Genomic DNA, 17,128 nt, shown 5'->3' with positions numbered 1-17,128 from the left:
TATCATAGGCCTTAAGCATCTTGATAGATGATTTACGCAGCGTTTGTATGTGAGGGACAACGTCTCTCGTGGCTGTATAAGCCAATTCTGTAGCTAAAGGAGGGAGCCATGTCGCCAACAACTTCAGATGGATTGTGCCTCTTCGCGCGGTTTCGGACAAGGTCTTGGAACCACGCGTTGTCGTGAATTTCGTGACCTTTCCAGACGGTACCCTTCTATCCCTCATCATATAAAAATATACTAATATGACATCTACTAGTATTTTAGTTTAGAATTTTGTTTGGTTCAAGAGCAATTCTCTCTTCCCTCGGACTGTCCTCCGGTCTGCTCGACCGTCGCTCAGTGGAAATGTCCCATTACGTCGTCGCCACACGCGTTGCAGCGGCGATTCTTATACAAGTACTACAGATTACCGCCCGAATGGCCTCTCCACCCGCCTTTATACGCAACGGTGGGGGATTATTGTATAAAATTACGCTTTTAGAAAATTCTAGCTGAGCTTTATGAGCCGAGGTTACTTCTGGAGTTTAGTACTGATGTCAATGACTAATAACCATGTCATGAACTCAAATTTTATTGATACTCTTTGTACGCAATTTATTGTATACAATATCTAGCTGATTTTATAAGATATGACCACTTCGAGTTTAGTGATTTGGATGTTGGATGACGAATGTCTATGAGGAACTTCTCTTTATGGATGAACTTCTCATATTTTATTGGTACCTGCACTTTATACGCAAGTACGCAACGCTTTCAAGGTTTTGTGTATAAAACTATGCTTTTGGAAATTATAGCTCAAGTCAGTTAAGTAGTGCTTTTGTATTGTTGGATGATGAAAACCACGATACCACGATTTTATGAACATTTATTGGCGCAAATAAAATTAGGAGGTAAGTACTTTTTCTTTTGGAAATTTCTATGTTAGGTTCCCGACGCTTTGTCAGTACTGGTTGTTTCTGCGGCTCCGGGTACAGATTTTCTTTACAAATACAGTACCGGAACCGGGAATTCCCGATTCTCGCCATACCAACTGTAAGGTGCTGTGTAGAAAGAAACGTATTGCGTGAACGAGACAGTATGCTTGAATATACATCAGAAAGAAAAAGAAGAATGATTGATCGAATGAAAGGGATAGAAATAGAATTAAGTTACGAGTAAGATGAAAAAGAAATATATGTATTATGGCCGAAAACGTTGTTTCAATCTTACATGTTGCGCGGACAAATCGGAGAAATAAATTTAATCTAAAGTTTTTAAGCAATTATCGTACTAAAGTGTTACTAAAAATTGAGTATACGTCTAATATTCGGCATAAAATAAAAGAAATACGTAATATTTCGAATAAATTAATGAACATCGGCGTAATCTTGAAACATGGAAAGCACGAGGGAGGAGGATTTACAGGAATTTACAGTAATACAGCTGAAAAATGAGCTCAGGTCCAGGTATTAGGTTAGTGCCGAGAGCATTCCCTAGCGTGGAATGATGATCAAAATCTCGGATTCGGTAATACGGGGTCAACAACTTAAGCATAAACATACAATACAATGTACAATGGGCTGTGCTCTGAAGAATTGTTTGACATGATACCAACGGCCGCTTTCCATCACCGCACCGCTCGCCGTCGGCAGGGTGTCCATCTTCACACACTAAAACCTACCTAAATGGTTGTGGAATGACATCCCTGCCGAGGAGCATGCTGGGGTTCTTCAAAAAGTAGTGCACCTACAGGTTTTTAAAGGGTCGGCAATTCGCATGTAATATATCTGGTGTTGCAGGCGTTTATAGGCTACGATGACTACTTACCATCAGGCGTGCTGTATGCTTATTTGCCATCGACATGGTATTAAAAAAAAGGGTTGAGGATAATACTTATTATAGATTGTACCCATTCATAATAAACCTACCTACAGAAAAATATGACTCCCTTGAATTAAATTAAACTTCTAAAATTGTATAACAAAGTTCCGTAACTCAAACACAAAGAAACGATACCTAAGATTAAACTTAATAATACAAAAACTTTTTTTAAAGTCTTTAAAACCAAATAAAGATTAATTATGTAATTGAAAAGCCGCTAATTGATTAAAAAGCCGACGTAATTAAAACCGACCATACATAAATGATCTGGTTAAACAGATCGCGCTGAAACATGGTAAACTTTTATCGGAGACTAAATAAAAAAGAAAGACTGTCAATTGTGACCATTCGATTTGGCACCTATTTCACCAACTTGACAAAGACACGTGATACTGACAATTTCCTGTACATTTCTGGGTCAGCAAGTAACGACAGTACATACTCGTAGCATCATTGTTTACTTGTTAGACCAGCGATGTACGGCGAATTGTCAATGCCAGGCGAAAAATGACAGCGTAGTAATGGTGAAACAGGGGCCTGTCTGGCAAGTGTTTATGGCAGACTAATCTGTCAAGACATGGCGGGAATCATGCATCTGTGGACAAATCTTCGGCAGACACAATGTAACCTATACTCGTAATATATATTTTTTCGCTTTGATACACAAACGGATTATTGTCACGTTTCTTAAAATTATCTACAATATACCACAGTAAAATAATAGTTATTTTTAAAATATTACCTAATATATAATAAGCATATTATGGGCCACTAGGTGCCTGAAATAAAGATATTCATAAATCAGATGACATGTCTGACCTGGTGGGTAGTAACCTTGCCTTTGAAGCCGATGGTCCCAGGTTTATTTGTGTGATGAGCACGGATACTTATTCCTGAGTCATGGGTGTTTTCTATGTACGAGTATTTAAGTATTTATAAATATATCGTTGTCTAAGTACCAACAACACAAGCTTTATTGAGCTTACTGTGGGACTTAGTCAATTTGTGTAATAATGCCCTTTAATATTTATTTATTCGTTTTTATCACAGATTATGTTTACTAGACACATCTGCTAGACCATTAGGTCTGGCGCTCACATCTCTACGTAATAGCGAGTTCTTAGTTCGATAACTATAGGCTTTGCCACCCTGGTTGCTCCCAGATATATTCGTTTTTATCAAACATCTGTTAAAAAGTAGAATCTAGCGTCGCATTCACATTTTTTAACGTACCACATAGCCATTTATAACTCTATCTATTGTCACTGTTTTATTATGACTTACTATATAGTTTTAAGATGTTAAGTGCTGGAAAAAGTAACAGCTCAGAGATCTCGCTAAGCCGCGCATCTTGCCGCCATCTACAAAAACAACGGGAACTTCTTTGTCCGTCTCCACTCTTTATTTTTTATCGTCTCTTTTTACCGGCTTAATTACCCCTCGATGTCACCAGCGATGAATAATTAACGGAATCCGCAAACAATGTGGCCTGTAAGTGTTTCAGCCACCTTTTTGTTAAGCCTGGCCAACAAAAGTTGCAAAATGCGTAATGGAGTTCCTAAAGGGCGCCCGATTTCAAATGAGCTACGGCCCGCGGATCTAGGTTTTTACAGACAAGAAGTTAAGAGAAAGGGGCGAAAGGGATACGTTGGAAGTTTGATATTTATAATTAAGAGAATTAAACTCCGCTACAAATACCAATAAGCTGCTGTCCGCAGTGAGGGAGTGGGACGGTAGCCTGCTTAATGAGCGCTGGAGGACCTGCCACAAACCTGTCACCATGAGGTTTCAATTTAATTTTTAACGTCTTATTTATTTTATTTGTATTAATTACTCGTAGATTTTAGTTTCATTTTATTGTACATATGGAAAATTATTTCTGGAATAAAACATTTTTATTTCATAAACTGACAGCTATATAACAATACGAGTATATGTATCAAGAAATGTTCTAGGGAACTGGTGATAACTTTGAATTATAAAGAGGTTCGAATTATCGGTGGTTTGAATTAACGGGAGTCGACCGTATTTATGAAAGAATTTAATTAAGAAGGCATGGTGCCAGCGTAAATAAAAAATTTTTTTAGCTATAAGTACAGAATACAAGCTTTTACCGCGCGTAGCGCTTGGCGCGGTAATTTTATGAACCAAATGACAGTTTCTTTTTAAATTCTGGACAAAAGATTAGTCGGTTATTGTCCCCCAAGCTTGGTGACCTGTGAGCCGTTGACTTGAATTTAGAAGACAAATAATCGAAAGTGACTTTAACAAAGAGTCTCTGAATATAACTCTCTTTCTCTCTCTCTCTCTCTCTCTCTCTCTCTCTCTATATATATATATATATATTTCCTTTAAAAGTTACATACGATACGATTGTTATGGTTTTGAACTGGTTTTGATATGACCTTGATCCTCTTAGTGATTGATGCACGACTTTTATTTCATTTCGCATGCACCAATCAGCGTGAGCGATCGTCAAGGTCGTATCAAAATAAGAACAAAACTGTAGCAAAATATTGTCTGCGGATACCGCGATAGTTACTTATAAAATAAAACTATGAAAAATGCATTATATCGCGTAATAGATGTTATTATATTGTTATATTATTACTATATCGTTCGTGATCAATGGGTAATTGAGGCCAAATTACAATGTATAAAACTACTCACATACAAAAATAATGAACCATACTTACTTATTTCACTGGCTCAGTGACCCAAACAGGATCTTGGCCTCTGACACAAAAAAATAATAATCTTAAAATTTATATTTTAAGTATTATGAACCATAATAAAATAGAAATTTTAAGGCTGGTTATGCATGCAAAATCAATTCATAATACGAGTAAGGCTAGTAATACATTACAACTATTTCCAAGTAAAGAGAAACCAAACGAAACGAAACGTTGGAAACTTTGGGATGTAATTTAAATTCATTATATGACTTGGAACTCCGGTAGCTGTCTAAGAAGTGTAACGTTCCTACGGTAGATGTCGCTAGGGTCCCCTAGACCCATATGGTGGAAAAATTTGCTGCCTAGGGATGAGGTCATGGTGGCTCAGATGGCAGAGCGCTGGAGTATCGATCCAGAGGCCGTGAGTTCAAGTCTCACCCAAGACAGTAATTTTTCCACTTTTAAATTTATTCTAAAAAATAAATAAATAAATAAATAAATAAACGTTTATTCACGTTTCATTCCCTTTAAATATTTACAATATACTTCTGCCAAACCACAGAGTGGTTTGTTGGCAGACGAAGCTCCTATAATATGCAAGCTAGGTAGTCTATATGTTACTTATATTTTTATCTATTTAACCCCTTACCGCATGCGCAGCCCTATATGGCAGTTATAATATTCAATTCTATTGATAGCTATTAAAGTTTATTTTTAAACAGATATAATACTTTTGTTTACGACATGAAGTAAGGGGTTAACGCTACAATCTGATCATACAGTATAAAAATGCAGTGCATGTATACAATTTATAGCGGTTGTATTTTACCTTTTATTTTATTTAATAGATTATTGCTAAGTTTCTTTTTAAATGTTCGTTTTGTTATCCTTTTGGTCTTCAAATCCGATGGTAACTCGTTATAGATCATAGGGACTAAATATTTTCTACATCTCTGGCCAAAATAATTAGCTTAATACGCGATATAATCCGTTTTTCATCGTTTCATTTCAAAATCGTAGCAAGTAGTAAAATTTGAATCAGGATCGTGTGTCAAAATTATAGTATAAATATAACATAATGTCTCCGTCCGGTGAGAAAACGGAAATGTAAGTAACGAGTCGCCTTAAGAGGTCTTTTGAAATCGGCTAACGGCTTTCATATATCAGCTAGAGGCATTGCGCTTGACATGGGCCGTGCGAAGTACAAACCACGCTGTTAACCTAACTTCAACCCTATTACTACGAAATAAGGTATACCTATGGTCAAAGTTTGTTGCTGTTACAGTTTGCCCTACAAACAATGTTTAAGGGACCCTTTTCATTTGCAGTGCGATTTAGAATTATGAAAGGTCGGTAAAAACGCCGGTTATGTCCTTTGTGTAAAGGGTATTTTAATAAGGGACTGGATTCCTTTACCGCTTGTGATGAGTACTTTAAAAGGTTTTTGTGTGAAAGGGATTTTTGTATATTATTTGTATTATTTTCATAATAGCGGAGTATTTTCATGTTCCCTGTGACATAATTAATTAATGGGTTTGCCTGAATTTATCTCTTGGTTCGGTGAAGTGATTTCCTTTTTAGATACATATATAAAATAAGGTATGTTTAGTAAGTGGAGCGGAGCGGAGTCGGCAAAATAATTATATTTTTAAATTTATTTTAGTACAACAGTTTTCTCAAGCAAATTTAAAGGCCTGTTACTGACACGATGCCGAAAGTTATTCACACATTCATGCCATTATATAAAAAGGGGCCAAGTGCGAGTCGGTCTCGCCCATGAAGGGTTCCGTACCGTTTATGACGTATTAAAAAAAACTACTTACTAGATCTCGTTCAAACCAATTTTCGGTGGAAGTTTGCATGGTAATGTCATATTTTTTTTTTGATTTTTCATTCTGTTATTTTAGAAGTTACAGGGGGGGGGGACACACATTTTTTCACTTTGGAAGTGTCTCTCGCGCAAACTATTCAGTTTAGAAAAAAATGATATTAGGAACCTAAATATCATTTTTGAACACCTATCCATAGATACCCCACACGTATGGGTTTGATGAAAAAAACAATTTTTTTTAATTTTATGACGTATTAAAAACAAACTACTTACTAGATCTCGTTCAAACCAATATCATATATTTTTTTTAGATTTTTCATTCTGTTATTTTAGAAGTTACGGGGGGGACACAAATTTTTTCACTTTGGAAGTGTCTCTCGCGCAAGCTATTCAGTTAAGAAAAAAATGATATTAGAAACCTAAATATCATTTTTGAAGACCTATCCATAGATACCCCACACGTATGGGTTTGATGTTTTTTATTTTTTTTTATTTTATGACGTATTAAAAAAAACTACTTTCTAGATCTCGTTCAAATCAATTTTCGGTGGAAGTTTGCATGGTAATGTATATCATATATATTTTTTAGATTTTTCATTCTGTTATTTTAGAAGTTACGGGGGGGGGACACATTTTACCACTTTGGAAGTGTCTCTCGCGCAAACTATTCAGTTTAGAAAAAAATGATATTAGAAACCTCAATATCATTTTTGAAGACCTATCCATAGATACCCCACACGTATGTGTTTGATGAAAAAAGATTTTTTGAGTTTCAGTTCTAAGTTAATATATTGTTTTTTTTCTAGTTTTGTGTAAAAATCTTAATGCGGTTCATAGAATACATCTACTTACCAAGTTTGAACAGTATAGGTCTTATAGTTTCGGAAAAAAGTGGCGGTGACATAATCGGACAGACAGACGGACATGACGAATCTATAAGGGTTCCGTTTTTGCCATTTGGCTACGGAACCCTAAAAAGTGTAAAAACCTTAAATAGTTATAATTACTTTTTATTTTTAGCACTTTAATATTATTGGTAAAAGAAAGTCAAACATATTTAAAGTAATATAACTTGGTAAAGTTTTATGATAACATCTAGTGGTTGACAGACAAGGCTTTGCAACTTTTTTATTAGATAAGATAGAAAACAGTTTCTTATAGATTTCAAAGAAAACATTTTTTAACAGATTCCAATAATTTTTAGTCTTTGATTTGATTGTTATATTATTTTTCACTCTTTTTTTTACGCTTTTTTATGAAATTGTTGACTAATGTTGATCAGAGAAATAGAAGTTTAAATTAGCTCTATTTCAATTTATATAATTAATAACTCAATTAAACTCAGTTTATTTTCTACAATACACATAACAGTAAATTCGTCGAAAAAAGCATACCACACAACCGCTTTTTTTTCACCCGCGATTACCTAAGGAACTGTTTTCTTTTTGCTTTTTGCGATATCCCTCTTAAGTGCGTTGCAACACGCACGCATTAACAACAAAATTGTCAATTTGTGCGCCCTCCGGCCGTCTGCAGTCAGACAAGCACGCGGCGGAGCCCAGTCCACATATATCCACACACTTTAAGGTTAGTAAACCTACACTAAGGACAAACCACTAACAACAAGTAGCAGAACATTGTAATTTCCGAAATTTCTGGAAACTTTCATGAGAAAATTCTCATACAAGTTTCCAACTTAGAAAGTTTTCGATAACATTTACATCACTCTTTGGCGTCTACTTCAAGTGTCTTAGAAATCGGAACTATCTCTAAGAAGGTTTGATAAGAAACGTGAAGAAAGAAATTCTTAAAAAAATTCATGAGAAGTTTGCAATTTTTGAATATTATCTTTGGCACATTGCTGGAAACAATTACAATTATAGCAAATTGCGAAAATTTTCAAATATTATGGAACAGTTCACGGAAGTTCCAGGAAAAATCCATAAGAAATTAAGGAAAAACTCATAATCGGAAATTTTCGATCCCCATACAAATATGGAACAGTTCACGGAAGTTCCAGGAAAAAATCATAAGAAATTAAGGAAAAACTCATAATCCGAAATTTTCGATAACCATACAAATATATGATATGTTTTAATTTCGGAAACTTTTCGGTGGTATTTCAGTAACTACAACATACTTTTATTAAATATTCATCAGTCTAAAGTTTCCAAATAGGTTACAAATGTTATAATAGACGGATAAAAATGGAGGATTTAACAACTGGAGACCTTGTCTTGTCTGTAATTTTCTGTACAAAACAGTGCCGATTTTTGCGGGGGAAGGGAAAGTCAAATGTATGGCCATGTCAGATAAACGTCGGTCCATACAATACACATGACCATAGGCCGAGGTTTTCGACAGAGGGGTAAGCTCTAAAGGCGACTCCGGTTGTTCAATCCTCCAAGAATTTAAACGTTTTTTTCGGGAGCGCTTTTTTCCGGGAGCGTTCATGTTTCTCCGTTTGTAATTCATTAAAAAAAAATGAATAATCTACCAGTTTCATGGATATCCTATTGGTACCATATTATATCAGAATTCATTTCTTCATTCATCATTTCATTTTTTTTGTGGTAGCCGAGTGGATATGACGTCCAACTTTCAATCCGGAGGTCGCGGGTTCAAATCTGGCTCGTACCAATGAGTTTTTCGGAACTTACGAAATGTCATTTGCTATTTACCACTAGCTTTTCGGTGAAGAAAAACATCGTGAGGAAACCTGCACATATCTGCGAAGAAATTCAAAATTCGTGGGGACTATAGCCCGAGCCCTATCGCGCATGAGAGGAGGCCTGTGCCCAGCAGTGGGACGTATTTATTATTTCATTTCTTCAGTACCCAGTAATCATGAATTCCTCACGTAGTTTACAGACTAACGAATTAAAGCGGTTTCAATATTTACCGGAATATCGTAATGCATTAATTAAAATATATCTTGTTTCTCTGGTTTTAATTGAAACTTTCATTTTACATATCTGTAAGTATTGTGGTTATACTCCTAAAGGCTTCGGGATTGTGCTCAGAAATGTACCATTCCTTTGTTTCCATTGCTGCATTTTTTTTATATTATAACGTAACGTGGTTAAAAAATCATGGAGTCAAACCTTGGTTGTGCTGGGAAAAAGTCGTTCTCGAAAAAAAATTAAAAAAATACGCAAAATTTGGTCAGAAATCTTCCAAACAAGAGGAAGAGAAGGAGGGTCTTCACAGACACGATTTAAAAGGAAATATGCCCCCTTTATTAGATTCCTTAAATATTATTAGAGTTTGGAGCATTTAAAAATGTACATGGAATTTGTGTTTTGCTTCTAACTCTTAATAATAATCAAAAATTCTAAAAAGTCCACGAATGGGTATTTTTTCTTTACATAGCTATGTTTAAAATACAACGCATTGTTTAAAAATATTTTCCCTTAAATCAATATACAGGGAGGAAAATGGAGACGACCTTTGTACAGTAGTTTCCCGATAAATATTGCACATCAGAATTTCGACTTCGTGGAGCGTTGTCTCTTTCTCTCTCGTTGTCTCCATAGTTTTTTTCTAAAGACTGATGTATAGAGGAGCGGTCGTTCACTATCATGAATCTAGTATTTAGTATGGATTGGGCATGAGTGGTGGGAGAACTGGCAGAACGGGAGAACTGAAGTCTTATGTATCTTCCGGTAGGAGTAGCAGAGAAAGCGTTATTATTGTTCGTCCTTGTCACAGTTCAATTTTTTTTATTCCTCATCGTAAATTGTTGTATGGTTTATGGTGGGCAACAAATAACTCGACCAAAGTACGTAGGTTGTTTTTGGTATGTTGTCAGGAATATTAAAATGGGTTTTTAATTTTATCGCATTGCGTATATTCTGTCCCTCACGGTCGCACTCGTATAGTACATCTATACGATCCTACCATCTATGTCCACTATCTTTTTAAATTGTTTTCTTGAAAATAAGTATCTTGAGCTCTTGGAGTGGTTTTAGAAAAGAAAATGAATGTTTTATCAGATTACGAAGTTTTGTCAGCGGGTCAATTTAATTTTAATATAGCAATGGAAACACGTTACGTTTTACTAGCCTATTCGTTAGCAGTTGAATATTAACGGTATTCAATGCGTCGCAAAATGGAAACGATCGTCCAATAATGAACGGCAATATCTGTTTAAGCAACCCATTTGTAGTAATCCGTACGCTTTAGTACGCAGACGAAAAACAGCAGATTTATTTCAAACTTATTATTTTATTTTATGTCATTTTGTTTTTTTGTGCGCTCATGTAATATTACTATACAATACAAACACTTTTCACCTGAGAATCTCGAACAAGGGTATTGCGCTGCCTAAAATCAGTGAGCAAAATGTGCTTTTGCTCGCTCAATATTGAGCGATTATAAAATTTTTACTTGCGAGGGACTCAAAACGGCTACGGGTACTGATAGGCTACGGAGACTGATTAACATCAGGCCGGCCGTATGCTTGTTTGCCAAGGATGTTTTATTTATTAAAAAATACACTGGAAGAAACATCGAACTTTGCTCTCTTGTTGCACAAATAACTATCATTGCAAATATACATACAAGAAATTACACAGAGAACAAAGAGGTTTTAAAGAGCAGGCTGCAACATTTTTTTTACCCCACTATTTATTTATTTAATCTTTATTGCACAATACATGAAGGTACAAATGGCAGACTTAATGCCTTAAGGCATTCTCTACTCTATTGTTATAGCTACCGCTTAGTCGGGTACCACGGTATAGTTATCAAAAACGTAGAAACAATAATAGACTGGGAAAGTGGAAAGGGTGGAAAGTGAACCATATCACCAGAGATATTTTTTTCACTTCGAGCGCCAATAGTTCGAGGGTGAGATGGTTACTTTTACCCGAGTTAAACACTCTACTTTCCATTTTGACTATGAGGAAAGTGAAACTCAAGAAATGTAGGTTATGACTGGAATTGGCGCCATTTACATTTTGATTGGAAAAAAAATCCAAAACCATAATAGACAATACGATATTTAATTAGGATCTGTCTGAAACGGCCTTAATGTATACGCGCCTTAAAAAAAGTGAAACTGAATGAATGAATGAATTTAATGTAATATTTCAAACATTCATCGTCATTTATGTTGATTATGAAATCAACATTTATTAAATATCTATAATATAGTCGATAATACTTGGTTTAAAAATGCGAAAGCTAATGTGAGTATGGCATTATATGGCTGTTAGCCGTTGCTCGAAGTACAAATTAAAAAAAAATTACTTTCCACCCAAGGGTGGGATTTCCACCCGACTATCAGCCTATGAAAGGTAAACTTTCCGAACAGGAGAGATGAAAAACATTTCCTTTAAAACAAGCTGTGTACCTATTATAGTTCGTGCCATCCACAATGACGCGCCGATTTGTCAAATCTATCCTTTACTCACATGACAATACGAGTTAAGGCATGCGTCTTCGTGAATGGCACGATTATATATATACAACGATACGATTATATATGTTTATTGAGAAACAAACAGTCTTAAAATAAACATATGAGCAACTTAGCTAATAGCTATGCATTGATTTCGTTATAGACCTATAGTTTCCTAATTTTAAATTATTCGATGTACCTACAATTGAAAAAATAATAATAGTGTAAGCTTATAGCGTACATAACAAAAGCGTAAATGTATATAAATATATATATATATATATATATATATATATGCAGAGAACTGAGAAAATACTTAAATCACATACATTATATTACTACAAGTTGATATGTATTTGGTTTTCTTTGTAGTATTCTTCATTGCACACCTAACCTAGTAACCTAAGCTAGTTTATTTATACAACGACGGTGGCAAACAAATATACGGCCCGCTTGATGGTAAGCAGTCACCGCACCCTATGGATGCCTAGTTACGTACTGTTTACCACAATAAGGTAGTTGAAATCATTACCTAAGTCAAAATTCTTTTCGTTATCTCATTTTTTGTGCCAATAATATGTGACGGAGTGGAGCTTTTTGTATGAGATGAAATTTAGTTTCTAATTTTTCTCATGTTGAACATAATCTGCAATTCTGCAACTAGAAAGACATACAGTAGCAGTATAGTACTCGTTTTTTATTTATTTATTTGATAGAAACCCAAATGCAAGCATGACAGTGGTCAGAAACAAGACAACGAAAAAAAAAATGAATTTTTGATCCATCTACGTATACTTATATTAAAAAGCAATTACTTACTTTTACTTTGACCTTATAAAAATATCTAATATCTACTGAGCAAATATAATTAATCAAGACTTCAGCAAAATTAAATATTCCTAGTAGTTTGCCCTTTCTTAATTTTTTTAAGTAATTAATTTTATTAGTCCTACTCATTAATTAGGTTAAAACTATTTACCTTCTCTTTTCATTAATGCTTAATTTCTGAAATGTAAAACTTATTCCATGAACTTCACTGATAAATGAAAACACTGAGGTTAATTCTCAGAATCCGAATCAGAATTTTATTTTGCTTCATAATTAATTATAGGTACATGTAAAATAAGAGTGCTCGAACAAAATGTCGTAAATGTGGACACGCTGGATAAAAGCACCAATTTTTTTTTCGGGCAGCTGTTAGCTTTAAGTTTTTGATAGGAACCAACTCCTTCGTCGGCCATATTTAATTTTACGCCTGGAAGAGCTTCTGGTCCATGAAAGCGCTAATGCATGAAAGGGCGCCCTTGTGTCTTAAGCGAAAACTCTTTGACACATGCTTCCTGCCCATCCTGACCTACAGAGCACAAACTTGGTCATTAACTGAGGCTCTAAAATCGAAACTCAAGGTTTGCCAGCGAGCGATGGAGCGTAGTTATGTGTTCGTAGAACTGATCAAACAGAAACACGGAATTACGCTCCAGAACTAGAGTTGTAGATGTAAGCGTCATACTTTTCTACGGAACAGAAAAAAAAACTATAGCAAAGCAGAAAGGTAGCAGAAACGTGGAGGTACAAAACTACATCTTAATGCTAGAAACGTTTTAATATCAGACTCGGAAAGACGTTGATTAAATCTTGCGCATTCGCCAATGAAACATTCTCAAATGCTTTTTCAAAACTATAACTTAAGTTTCGTAAAATTATACTGTGAATGGCTGGCGCTACTCTGAAAACTCGAGCACAACTAGTTTTAACTATCTAGATGAAGTTTTACATTCTCCATACGGTTTTGGGAGCACACTTTAAAACAATTTGAACAGTACACCTTGAATATAATTATGTACACGGATATTTTAATACAGGAATCTTGTCTAATTAAGTTTACACTAGTAGTCCGCCTCGAACTGAGAACTTGTGGTTCGCCAAAAAGATAGATCGGTTAAATTTGTTGCACCTCCTTAGTCGGCAATGGATCGAAAACCTGCGATTTATTGTAAGGTCTGTGGATCCCTTAACTGATAGATTGATGTCACCAAAGAGATTAAAATAAACCGTATCTGTGGTACTTAAGCCGTAATTTCGATCTCTTGTCAAATGCCTATATTTTTTTTCTTGCTAATTATTATTAAACACTAAATGTATAAACCATATTATAAATTAGTAAACCGCGCACTTTAATTTGATACCAAACTCGACCATACTTTCTTGCACAAAATGACCAGAAAAGCAAGACCCCTCACAAATAGCTTTTTCGCCTTCTAGGCTCTTGTAGCTCCATATGATCATAATCTGATGACTAAAATATAATGAAACGCTTACCAAATTTCTTTTAAATAAGAACAAATACTTAAGTTATTGCCCATCAAACTATCCTCTGATACTTCAGTTTAAAAACATCGAAATGTCAAGCGTGCCCCTAACCAGCCGGTGTGTTCCAAGTTGAATGTAAGAACTTTGTTTCGCTCGCTCATTTGACGAGAAGATAGGTATTCAATAGTATAAACACAAGAGTACCTAGGTACAACCTATTAGATTTACTTGCCGCAAAAGTAACTAGCGACTGAGATCATAATTCTTCTCCTTTACCCTTGTTAACACCAACAAAGGGTTAGAGATGACATTATGACCTGACTCGTCACTTAGTTTTGCGGCAAGTATAGTACCTGGGGTAAGAAAAGTGTTGGGTACGTGATGCTATTTTTTTACACTTATGATAAAGCTAAGGGAGCCCCACTGGTGTATTGGGTTGCGTTTTCGCTACGCATTTAATTAGGCATGTCATAGATGTCGATAGTCGACACAGGCAACAAAACAATGCGACGGAACGTAACGCAATGTACCAGTGGGGCCGGGCCCTAAAAGGCCGATATTTAGCATGATAACGTTTGATAATTTTAAATTTAATTCAACGGTATATACAGATTTCTGCAGATTATTAAGGTAGCGTAACAACTACTAATGAGCAAGTTGCAAGACTTTCTCAAAAATTCTGGAAACTTTCATGAGAAAATTCTCATGCAAGTTTCCTCTTAGAAAGTTCCCGTTCAGATAAGGGATTATTACTCAATGTCCTGAACTGCTGACGACGTTTTCATTTAACATTTACAAAGATGATGATGATGACCGTCAAAAAGTTTAAGACCAAACACAGAATATACGAATAATCAACATTTTAATGATTTTTATGAAAATACTACTTTGCAGTAGATACCTACAATCCGAAAAAAAAAGCGTTAAACAATTTATTAACCAGAATTTAGTAAAAAAGGCATATAATAATAATTTTTTTTTTCAAAGTTTCTCATCGTAAAATTGTTGACGCTATTCCACTACAGAGTAATCTTGACATTCTTTCTACAAGTTTGTTTAGTAGCGTTTCTTGGCTTATGGATTTCCACTCATATTGCAGTATCTCCCATAGGGTTTTTGCTGATGTCGGACATTGTTTTCGCACCCTACGGACGAGTTCATTCCATGAAAGCTCGATCAGGTTAAGGTCTGGTGATTGTGGTGGACAAATCATATTTTTCTACACACCTTGCTTTTCTTTATTGGCTGTGTAGCCTCTACAGATATTGACCGAATGCTTGAGATAGTTGTCTTCTTGCAAAACAAATGGGTCACACCGATCAAACGTGTTCTCGAAAATGAAACTAAAAATTATTTTTGGTCTTAAACTTTTTGACGGTAGTGTACGTCACTCATTGGCGTCTATTTCATATGTCATAGAAATCGAAACTAACTGTAATAAGGTTTGGCAATAAACGTGCAGAAGAAAATATTGAACTAGAACATTTCATGAGAACTTTGCAGTTTATGAAAATTCTCTTTATCATATTGCTAATCACACCTCACGTTTCCGACAAAATAGACCTTCTTTATGGCTTGTCTCACTTACGAAGCGGTGCCGAGGCAATAACCTACAAACTTTACTACTTGTCGCTAAATTCATAGAAATTATAAGTTGACTTAGCGGCGGCCAATAATAAATCTCACATAAAACTCGAACAAAATCCCACGGTACCACCGCCGTCTTATTAAATCTCAAGAAAACTCCGAGTCCGGTAGCATCTCTTGTTTTTTTAACGACCCTCGGCTATTTATTGAAACGCGGGAAACAAAAACGCCATTTGAGGAATGCGCTTTTGAAGAGCGTTTCGTCTGTGGTTGCTAGTTTTTGAAGAGGCAAGTTTTTAAAGAATGTTTTTTCAAAAGATTCTGATGCATTTCAGGTAACAAGTTTTTGGTGTCATATATTATTTTCATCTGAGGTTCATAGGTAGTTATGATTGTAGGAATATCCTTAGAAAGCATATAGGTACCTATACCCTGTTGCGAGTTGGGTTCATACTTTTGTTAAAGCACTATCTTATCTTAAACCTTTAAACGAGTAATCCTTGTATATATATATTTCGGGGTTCTCGAAAATGGCTCTAATGATTTCGATGAAATTTGCTATATGGGGGTTTTCCGGGGCGAAAAATCGATCTAACTATTTATGTTTCCGAGCAAAGCTCGCCCAGATATTTTTCATTATACGAGTTCCTAAAACTTCATAATTTAGAACTTTCGTTGTTTTTAATCGGATAAACTTTATGACGTGGTAATCATTAGTTTCAGCCCGTGACTTTGTCAGCGTGGAATTATGGTGGTGGTGAATTATTACTGATAAAGCGTTGGTGGCCTAGTGGCAAAAGCGACTTTCCATCCGGAGGTCACGGATTCAAACCCCGGCTCGTACCAATAAGATATTTATCAGTCGCTTTTTGGTAAAGAAAAACATCGTGAGGAAACCGGACTAGTCCCATTAAGGCCTAGTTTCCCCTCTGGGTTGCAAGGTTAGATGGCTGTCGCTTTCGTAAAATCTAGTGCCTAAGCCAATTCTAGGGATTAGTTGCCAAGTGGATGCCAGGCATCCATGAGCCGTATCAATCAGCCGGGAAAAACGCTAGAAAGAAGAGATTATTATTACTGATAAATACTTCTTATTTCCTTCCTCGAGCCTCAAATATATCTCCTTACCAAATTTCATCTCAATCGGTTCAGAAATTTAAGCGTGAAAAAATAACAGACAGACAAAGTTACATGCGCATGCACACAGACAACAATAGCTTACTCGTTCTATCTTGCTTCGATAGTTTCAATTTAACCGGTTAATTTCGTTCCAGAAAAACAAAAGGCGAACGAATTGGTATGTACTGGTTTCTCAATAGAATAGTTCTTTAACCGGTAACCGTAACGACATCCTTTACGTTCCCGGGTGAAGGAACGAAACCGGTTTGAAACATAAAACGGTTTCCGAGCTCTGATTAGATTTTACTACTCATGATGTATATATAATAACTACGTACTCTT

General features: G+C 35.5%; 2 protein-coding genes across 2 annotated transcripts in view; one reads left to right on the top strand and one right to left on the bottom strand.

The window, feature by feature from the left end:
• The window catches only part of LOC133516546 (slit homolog 1 protein), a 190,711-nt gene that overhangs the window by 59,608 nt on the left and 113,975 nt on the right, over positions 1–17,128 (bottom strand). The gene's annotated exons all lie outside the window — the stretch shown is intronic.
• The window catches only part of LOC133516544 (lysozyme), a 67,979-nt gene continuing 58,600 nt past the window's right edge, over positions 7,750–17,128 (top strand). The window contains exon 1 of the mRNA XM_061849536.1: positions 7,750–7,956. The gene's annotated coding sequence lies outside the window, so the exon portion shown is untranslated. The remainder of the gene's footprint in view (positions 7,957–17,128) is intronic.

This window comes from Cydia pomonella, chromosome 3 (assembly GCF_033807575.1).
Source record: "Cydia pomonella isolate Wapato2018A chromosome 3, ilCydPomo1, whole genome shotgun sequence".
In the NCBI taxonomy this organism is placed as follows: Eukaryota; Metazoa; Arthropoda; class Insecta; order Lepidoptera; family Tortricidae; genus Cydia; species Cydia pomonella.
The sequence above is the reverse complement of the archived record's forward strand: the minus strand, read 5'-3'. Positions and strand labels throughout refer to the sequence as shown.